Below are 10,824 nucleotides of genomic sequence, written 5' to 3'. Positions count from 1 at the left end.
TCTTTCTGTTGTTGTAAGGGACTTGAAACACTGGAAGCTACAGGACTGTCTGCTTCAGATAGTGTTTGGCATATTGTCAAATTCTGGCACCAGAAACTTAACAGACTCAAGAACTCTCCAGGGCCTAGGGTCCATTTTCTTGCACTGCATGCCTGTTAACACTGACTAGATATTAGCATGATCTTCCAAGACTGTTCAAGAAATCATTTATTAACTAAAATTCAGCCAGAAGGGTTGATCCCACAGCTGTATTGGAAAGGCCTAAGCCAAAGGGGAGAGGCTTGTGCAAGCCTTTCATCCTACTACTTCATTTTCCCAATTGAGTTCACAGGATCAGTATGAACAAACTGGAACAGCCAGTACCCGAGGAGGGTCACATCCATAAAATCATGCCAGAATCTGTGCTTCCTGGCTTTATCCTCTTTGAAACTGTCTCGTCTACCTTGGCTATTTGGTTTCCCCTGGTACAGGCACAGGCTGCTTTCCTGGTAGCTGGGACCCTTAACAGCTGTATGAATTTCATGGACTGTTTGCATGCTCTCTCTTCTTCTAAAGTACCCCTCAGAGTCATGTTTTCTTTTGATTGCAATACTGGCATGGGAGATCATTGCTTCATTGGCCCTGCTGTCCAGAGGTCACGCCAGAAAGCTGAATAGGATGAAAAATCCAGATGCAGAACCTGTCTTAGCTTCTCTGTCCGTGTCTCTTCTCCCACTAGATGGCTCTAACACTAAAGCGTTAGTCCAAAGCTCAAGTACTGGCCACTAATGAGGACTTAGACATAAGCATTTTGCCAAGCTTTTTGTCAAGCATCTGTTAAAAGAACAAGTTTCAAAAACTAATATCAAATTTATGCTTCCACGAGGATAATTCCATATTCAAGCTTGGGCGAGGGGTTTTTTTGTGAAGAGCTGCATTTGAGAAAAACATGATCCAACCTACATCTTGAGCTTTGCTGCAGGGCTGATAGACACTCTCAGTAACTAAATTCTTGTCCTGACCTCCTCTCTGGGTTCCCCACTGCGTGGGCATTGCCCAAAGTAGAAAGCAATGCCTATTTGTTTTGGTATATTGTACGATGTATGATAGAAGTAGAAAAGGAGGGTAAGAAAAATAAAACAAGATTTGTTTCTTGTACATCATAACTGGATTCACAGGTCTAACCCAAAGGGAAGAAATGGCATGGTCCAGGCTCGATCACATGTTGGTTTGAATTTGCCTTGTTATAAGGAATCCTTTATAAGAAGAGCAGGAAGCCATTTTCACAGAACAAACAGGAAGGTCATACTCTGACTGAATTAGTCCAGCTGAGAATGAGAGAGAGTTGTGGCGGCTGGGGCTGTAGTATATGGCCATGTTCTAATTAACCTGATGAGTTTTTTCAGATTCTGGATTAGTGGCCAAGTGGGACAGCTCTTGATTTCATGAAAAACCCAGGTAGGATGAATGCGATGTGGGGAAATGAAATGAGGAAAAATACAAGTTTAAACGATGTAAAGGGGGAATGCAGGGAGAGTGATAAGAGGGCCACAGGAAGCACAGATAATCAGAGCCACCAGCTTGCTTTTCAAGTGAAAAATGAGCAGTTAGGAGGAAATGGAGGAAAGGAAACTTCCTGCTTCCTCCTGGAAATCAGGGAGCTGTGGCACTTGCTGCATCAGAGTTGTTGGAGGATGCAATGTTTATTTGAAGAGAGGAAAGAAGACTAAGCTGACTGGCTGCTATTGATGGCTGGTTTTATTTTGGGTATCAGAAGCAATTGTGTGGGGCTAGAGAGGAGTGAGGAGAAGGTGCATAGTTGCTAGGCTCTGTGTCTCTTTTTTCTGTTAGGTGTCAGTCACCATTGTGATCATCTGTTAAATGGGTAGAGGAAACGAGGAAGCCTTTAACTCTGGGGTGATAAAAGAAAAAATAAAGCTAGAAGGAACTGGAAAAATAAAAGTTTAACATTCCTTTGCTATCAAAAAGAGATTGAAGAGAAAAAAGAAAGAGTTCTAATGTTTCAGAGCATTAAAAACAGGAAAAAAAAATTTAAAATATATAGTTGGTAAATATATACTTTTTAAAAAAGTGTTTACAACCATTTGACTACTATTTTTTCTTTCCCTGTTAGAAACTACTTTTTGTGGTAGAGGGCAATGGTCTATAAACTGCACACCCACCCACACAGTTACTTTGTAAAGTTAAATAACAATAAATCATGCTAGGCTTTGCATTAGTAGACTTTATGTGACACAGCATTATAGGTGAGATGTAGACCACCTAGCAAAGTAGGCCGTTCTTGTAGGTTGAACACAAACTCAATCCGCAGCAGCATTGCTATGCTCAATCTTGAAAATGTTAAAAGTATGAATGCAGTGCAGCAAAGTGAATGTTTAAATCCCTGTTTTCAGAATACTTCTAAAATCATCTTTGGTTCCCTACTAAAGACTCTAGCTGCCAAGAAGAGGGCACATTATAGCTACACAAATGCTCTTCAGACAGATAAAAAGGAGCAAATGCTTGGTCCAGCAGTCTCTCGTCAGGGAAGAAGTTAGAAACAAGCTGCCATTTTTATATGAGGTCTGAAAATTGTTCCATATTTCCAGATTTCTAAAACTTTATGAGAAGACTGTCAGTTTTCAGGTGGCACAAAATTAGATTTTGTAAAATAATAGAGACTAACTGGATTGTTTCCCTTTTCTCCAAAGTATTAAACCTATATAAGTGTTCCCTTGACTTCCGCAGTTACACTTGAAATGCTTTTGTGACTCTTGGTCTGTTCGTAACCTAAACATTGTAATTCAAAGAATGAGGCACAACGGCTGAAACTTTGAACTCAACTAGTGCATTTTCTTTATTAAAAATGACCAAAATGCAAGAATGAAATAAACAGAAATATGACATAAAAGTACATTAGATTTTTTCCAGATCTTTCCAGATGTAATCATCTACAGTTGTTGATAACATGTACATAGTTTTGACTATAATTTTATTCTGACAATGTCCAGAGCACTAAAGCTATGTGAAGATTTTTTTCATGTGATAAGGAATTGTATTTTCATTGGCAGAAGTAAATTTTTTAAAAATATATTTCTTTTTTTTTTTAGCCTAATTAACGCAGAAGTTTTGCAAAGTGAGAAATAACAATTAGCAGGAAAGAAAATATGCTCTGTTAGCATTTATGACAAATATTAAACAAAACAGATTAAATACATGGTAAGATATTTGTCCTCTTCCTCAGCTGTTCAAGTAGTAATAATGAATGTTTCTTCTCAGAGGACCATTTTCCTTCTGCACAAGTCCAGTCATGGGGCTAATTCTGCTACAGTCACTTGATTTATACTAAAGTAATAAGGTGAAGGATCAGATTCTCTGTTTTCCAAAGTACATAGTGAATTGATAATAATGCTTAAAACCCCCAAAAATCTAAGGCCCTCTTTGGTCTCTATGGCCAAAAGATTTCATGACATTTAGAAGGGTTTGTCTAGGCAAGCCTGGAAGTTGTTCTCATCCCTAATTCTGTATGTTCTTTCATGGGTACTTCAAGCATACCTGCTTCCCCTGCTTTGTAAAATGACTTTGTGATCTTTCAGAATGGGTATGGTGTTATTGTTCTGCTGTTAAAAGACTAGACCCAGTGGCAGTTAAGCTTGCACTGATTGTAGTGACCACTGGATCATGCCAGTGTCCTTAGGCATAGTATGTATCACAGGAAGAGGAACCTTTTAAACCTCCAAAGGATGGCACAGATATCTCCTGTCTTCCAGAACGTAACTTCATGCTGAACCTGAGCACCATTACTCCCACTTTGGTAGTAGAAACTTGTCAACATGTTTCTGAGGGAGTAAATTCCAAATTTTTTTTGACACAGAAGAGCTTAAGTAACCCCTGTCATATGTAAAGACTGTTTGGGGAAATTGGTTTTTCACATTTCAATTAGCTTCCCCTAACACCCGAACCAAAACATAAACAGCATTATCATTATGTTCAGAAGCTAAAGGAAACAAAGAAGTGAATCACTTATCATTTGTTATAGCCACCATCTTCTATGACTTAATTAAAATATGGCATTAATTTCAAAACCATTCAGCTATAGACATATATCCAAATGGTTATAATAATGATAGGTGCCAAAATTTTGCTCAGTCACTCTAACAGTTTATTTTAGGAAATTCAGTCCAGCAGGATGAACCTTGAATATACAGATTAATGCAAGGAAGGAAATTTTATGATGTCTGTTAGTTAATACAGAAGCCAATCTTATTAATCATGGATTTACAGAGGGCTGTTTTATTAGATGTTAACCATAGCTTATGTTGACAATTGATTTTCATTGTAGGACAACTAAATTTATTATTTGTAATAAGATAAAGATAATTAAATTGACTTTATAAAGGTTACTATCATAAATGTTAGTACCTGTGAATAGCAAACATAAAACTGCTTTAGCAGCGAAAATTCAGTTAAGTGATAGGTGCTTTCTTTCCATTATATTTAATAGTCCCTGAACATTTTTAGACTGCATTTTATTTTCCAGAGTTTATACCTACTGCTGTGAAAAATGGTTTAGGTTGAAGCCTCACTTTCAGTTTGTTTTCCTTCCAATAAAACAGGATCAAAACGTTTTTAAAGTTATAGAAGTAAAACAAAACAAAAGCACTAAGTACAAATGTATTATGCAATGGAGTTTTGTCCTGTCATTTCTCAGATTTGTCATTAAATTATTCAGAATAGTATGTTGAAAAAGATGTTGGATCTACAATAAAATCTGACTTTTAGGGGATTTTAAGTATTGGAAAGAGTAATTATTAAGGAAGTTAATTTGGGCCTTGCAAAAATGAGAGTACTTAGAACTTATTTAATCTTTTTTAATTGTATTGTTTTTATGATATGTATCTCTCCATCCTTTAATACCATCCATTCATGTGGGTAGATCTTTTGAAAATGTGCTGGAATACAGCAAATGTTAGAGACCTTGGAAAAGCACCTAAAGTAGTGTTGTCAAACCTATTAAGAGTACAGTCCTGAGCTTTGACAACGTGGGAACTATCCAGTACAAAAGTAATTCTGTCAGAATGCTCACAGTATATTTTTACTTTAATATTAGTCTTTGGTTTCTAGTTCTAATTTGCCACATTACAGGCTTGTAACTTGCCATTGCAGCTTTGGTGTTTTGGACCAGTAATGAAAGGAAAGAGGTAGTACTTTAGGAAGACTGTTTTAAACTGTGAAGACTGAATATTTGATAAGTTGGGTTTTTTAAGGAAATGCACTTTGCTGCAGGATCTTTGTATTATTAGAGCTAATTGTGATTATTTCTTCCATGGTTTTGCAGCTTGGGGAAAGAAGGGTTAGCTAGATGGCAGAGTACAGAGGAAGTGAGCAGCACATCACAAGTAGTACAGTGTACCAGAGATGTCAGGTTGCTGGTTGCTGGGCTGCAACATAGATGCCAACCCAGTGTGTCTGTTATGTTCAGTTTTTAACACGGCAAATCAGCTTGGTGCCCAGAGCAAAAAGCACTGAAATTCTTTGTAACTTAAATTGATGGCTGGTTTCCCTATGGCATTGTTACTGGCACAGCTTTCCCTAACAGAAGAGCTATAAAACACTTTGTGCCCACCATATTTTTGATGCTTTGTTGTTCTTGTGCGGACACTCCTGATGATCTGACCCCAGAGCTCTTTGCTGCTTGCTCCAAGGGTAAGTACAGATCTTGTACTGCCAGGATCCAAATATTACAGAGTAATTCCTCATCTCTGTGGCATTCCTGCTGCGTGAACAGCCACAGAAATCCAGTCAGAAGTGAGTACCCACTCTGAAAGCGAGAAGGGTGCTAACACATGGGTGCTGGCAATTCATGCTGCCGTGCTTTCAGGGCTGACTACCACTGCTGCCTACCTGCCCTGCCAACAGAAGCTGCTGTCAAAGCACAGCCCGCATACCTCTTCCTGTACCATCATGGTTTGCATCTTGTCGTATTCATGGAGCTGCAATTATTTCCACTTGCATTTTGTGTGCTGAAGGGCCCAATCTGGAGCTCGGTGTGGCAGCAGATGGGCTTTGAGCCCACACCACCTCTTTAGCAGCAGTGGTTGATGTTGATGGAGCTCAGAAATCCAGGTGAAGCTTAGGTGGAGACTGTAATCTTGTGCTCAAGCCACCTTTTGGCTCCAGTTTTTCCTCCCAAAGAAAAGCATGGCCTGCATTCACCCTACCTATGTTTGTTCAGGCACCTAAATAGAGCTACTTAAGTGAGAACCCTGTCATGCCCTGTTCTCTGCAAAGTCAGGGGAGAGAGATGGGAACTTCAGAGGGTGATGCATTGCTAGGTGCCCTGCTTGTTTCTCTCCATCAACTACATGGGAACCTAAGGAGGTAATGATTTTAACTTGGATGCTACAAGTGCATAAATGAATCTGGGATAAGCATCACACTTTGAATTTTCCTATTGTGTTTTTTTAATGTTAAAGACATTTATTGAAACATAAAATACAGATGCCTTGGCTGAATTTTGACTCTTCACAACTACCTCACACTGTACTGTTAACCACCGTCAGGTCATTATAAATAGCACTTTCTGATTCTCTGTGTGTGCATTTGTAGTGAAGGTGCTGAAGCCATTGCAAGCATCTGATATTGTCTAGTTTTAATACATTACTTAATCTGCCCAGGACTAAGCCAAGGCAGACTCATTCTTCAGGCAGTTTCCATTTTGATGTAGCATTTACTTTAAATGAAAGGCCACGATCCTGTTCAAAGACATGATTTCCCCCTCTCTCCCCTGCTGTCATTAGAGTCAGATAACAGGAAGAGACAGTAAGATAACTGCCACTTATTTGGATTTCACTGAAGCTTTCAGGCAGAAACAGGGACGCCAGCCAGAGCCAAATCAATTCGTTTGAATGATTTGCTGATTATCTGTGTTAGTTATTCCCTGATTATCTTGCCTGGTGTCCAGGACTAGCTCTTTGCCTTTGGTCTTCGGTAGGCTGTTTATTTTAACCTATTATTTCTAAGGAATATTCTGCATCATGAGTAGTGCACCCCAGTCTGTAGAGACAAGAATAATTGGCACTGGAAAAACTGAGGACTGGTATGTTAATAACTGACTGACAGAAAAAAGCTAGATCTTCGTTTTTCATGGGGGCATCTTACCTTGTTAGTAAAACAGGGCTAATAAGGTGGCCTTTGATAGCTCCTTTCAGGACTATGGCTTGAACATTTGGATCACTGCTTTTGTGTCATAATTAATATTTAAATTTTGGTCATTCCAAGCACTCTCTGCCAAGATACACTGAACAGGGCACTATGCGGATCATACCTGTAGAAGAATTTAGCCTAAAAGACCTGTCAGGGAGCAGGTGAACAGGCACAGACAGGCATGGATGCGGTGACCTGAGCTCCAGCAGCAGCATGCCATGGCAAAGGTAGGTGTCCAGGTCCTCAGTTTCCAGTCTGGAGTTGCTGGACCATGGTCTTCTCCCTCCCCTCTCTGGCAGCACAGTGCTACTGTAGTCACTGCTGCACCCCTTGCTGGGAGTTCATGTTCTCCATCCCAGTAGCACTCAGACAAAAAAAGAGAACCAGTGCTGTTCCTAACACTTGACTTGAATGTAAGCTTTCCTTCCATAGAGTCTACCATCATACAAGACAAGGAGCTGCAGCAACATTTAGGAAATTTGAGTTAATAACATTGAGATGCTAAAGTACTGTGTGATGGAGCTAGAGTAGCAGATGGCTAATTCATCAGATTGTGCAGTCTGACCTTCTCCCTCCTGTAACTAAATAATCTGAAAAATTCCTCAAAATCCAAGGAAACGTCCTGTACTTTGGGCCTTCTGGTGACAAAGACAAAAAGAAGCCTCTGAATTCGATCCTCTGGCATTGCCATTACCTTCCTGGTGAGGCAGGCCCTTAGCCAACAAACAGACTGTTTTCTGGCTTTTAGTCACCTGCATTTTAACAACATAATGTAGATAAACATATACAGCTTTCCCCACAATAGAAATAAATCACTTGATTCTGTTCATTACTTTGCCTGAGTGAATTTGTCTGCAGTAACTAAGGCAGTTAGCACATGGTCTGAGCTAATGCCCAAGTGGGAAACCTCAATGACAAAGCAATACAGATTAAATCAGACTACATGTTTTGCAGCCAAACACAGAACGAGAAACGAAGGCAACTTATGATGCTATCAGAATTATGGGCCAGTTTTCCCTCTCTCTCTCCTGGACTGGTGCAACTGGTGTAGCCTGTGGGGTGAGGCTCCCTGCCCAGGTGAGAGCGGCGGCCACAGGGCCAGGGCTTGCTCCCCTCCCTGCCATCCTCTCCTTCCTCGTCAGCCTGCCGTCCTCTCCTTTCTGACTCTGCATGTGCATGTATAGCTCTGCTCGTTTTGCTCTTCAGTCAAGACAAATTGAGAAGTCTGAGGAGAGACTGATAAACCAGGAATTACACAGCAAAGTCAACAAGAAGAGATGGCACCACGTTGGCCAGTGGGAGCGTTTGTTCAGGGAGGGGAGAGAGCTCCAAGAGCAGATACAACTTTCACAGCACAGATAACAGGTTTCCTCTTGCTATCAGTCCCCAATGAGGTTGATCTAACCTGTAATATCTGCAAAATCAAACTTTTGGCTGGGCCAACAAACCTAGCCCTCCCGAAGCCTTAAAATATCCCATTTCAGTTGTACACCTTGCTGAAAACTCATGTATTAATGTCAGCTGGATCAGATCTGATAAAAATGTCCAAAGAGGAATTCAGAAGTGTCAGAGTCAATTTTCAGCCTAAAGATTAATTTTTTAAACTTACAAGCACCTATTGACGTCTGTGTCTCTCATTAGCACAGGAACATTAGAGCTGCTCTACTAAGACAGACCATTAACTCCAATGTCTTCTTTCTGCCAGTGACCAGAAGAGGCTATTGAGGGGAACTGTGTGAGAAGCAGGCACAGATAGAGAAATCCTTTCCTGCCTTCATCAAACAGCAGTGTAAGGGCTTCCTGAGCCAAACGCTGTGAGCAAGCAAGCTACTATGTTTAATATTCATCAATGTACCTATCCTCCATTAATTTGTCTTCTCCTTTTCTGAACCCATTTGTAGTTTTGGCATCCAGCGCTTCCCATGGCAACAAGTTCCACAATTTAATTATGCACTGTGTGAAAAAGTACTTCCTTTTGTTTGTTTTAAACCTACTAAAACAGAATTACAGGATGCACAACAGAATTGCATGGGCAGACTTAAATGGGAAGATAATGTGGAACGACAATGGAAAATCAGTCTCAGCGCAGAGAACTGGAAACCGGCTTTGTTTTTGCTTTACTCTGACCACTAGTACGGGGTTAGTTAGTACTTCCTATCGTTCCTCTCCCTGTCATAAATAAGCCAATTTACCTGATTAGTGCAAAAAGTTAGAAAACAGTCTGAGCTCCCTACAAAAATGGCAATGGTTGTCAGAAAGGCGAGGTCCGCCGTCTTCCTTTTTTCTTAGGGTGGAAAAGATGTGCTGACGGCTGCGCCTGGCAAGAAGGATCTCTGAATTTGCATTTGAATTTGCTAGGTGATGCGACGGTTAAAAATGTCGATGCAATTTGGGGCTCCTGTGGAGATGCACCACAGGGAAAGAGCGAGCGAGCCTCTCTTCTTGGAACTGACACGCAATAGCATCTGGAAAAGGTGAGCACAGTTCTCTGCACCTCGTTACCAGGAAGACAACTGGAGGAAGTTCAGAGAAGAAGAGCCAACTGTAGCTATGTGCTTGGAAGAACTGGCTGATGAGAAAAACTACAAAGAGCTGACAGCATAGAGTTTGCTAACCAATGCTTAGGGAGTAAGATGACATAACTATTAACCAACATTTTAAGCGTAAACCTGCAGGAACGAGCGGAACTAGGTTAGTGTGGGACAAGAGAGTAGCATAAGTAATGACGGGCTCAGCAGAAAGAAAATGTCATAACAATACTTCACCATCCCCAGCCTTGCCCCTGGGTTTGGTCTGGGTTTGACCTGGGCGTTCCAGGTCTCAGCATTTAATGTTTTCCAGGAGCACACAGGTTATGATGCGGAGAGAAGTGTAAGCACAAAGTCATCAGTGCCATTGCCCGCACTATGAAGAGGGGCTGGAGCCACCTACTTGTGGCCCAGCAGAAAGGCCCAGTTGGTGCCGTTGGAGTTGTTGATCTGCATGTCCCAAAAGCAGACGGAAGTGCTGTTCATGTCCCATTTGTGCTCCTGTCTGTGGCAAAGCTGGCAGGACCTTGACCTTGGTTCAGGCATTCTCTGGAGAAAGCACGTCCCTGGGTCTAATTTGGGGTGTAGGCAGATATGGAAAGACTAATCCTGTTTGGGCTTTATCCATAGGTCTCTGTGTACCCCTAAGAAGCTATTCATGTCGTAAAACTCACAGGCAGGGAGACGGATGTGTCCAAAGCCCATACGTGAACTAAATATGAAGAAAACTGTGGAAAATGCAACTGCAACATGGAATGAAAATGCAACAGGCAGAAGATGAAAGAGCATCGGGTTGCAACAGATGTAACTGCAGCCTGGTTTTGAGGAGTGCGCACTGTGCGGCAGACCTGGCCAACATGACTTCCTTCTGCTACTTTCTGTGATTTTATGGTTATCTAGTGCATCCTGACTCTTTAGGAATTTACTCTTCAGTGATACAGACAGAGGCTTTGACAGGCTGTGGTGCTCTCTCCCAAACCAACCCATTTATCTATAGAAGACACTTATCCTGGCTAACTGACTTTAACATACGTTCTTACGGTTTAATATTTTACAGGTGTCGGGTGGGTGCTATGAAGGCTGCATAAAGAGCAATGTCATGTCTCCCAAT

Source organism: Harpia harpyja, chromosome 10 (genome assembly GCF_026419915.1).
Source record: "Harpia harpyja isolate bHarHar1 chromosome 10, bHarHar1 primary haplotype, whole genome shotgun sequence".
Taxonomy (NCBI): Eukaryota; Metazoa; Chordata; class Aves; order Accipitriformes; family Accipitridae; genus Harpia; species Harpia harpyja.
Note: the sequence above shows the minus strand (reverse complement) of the source record.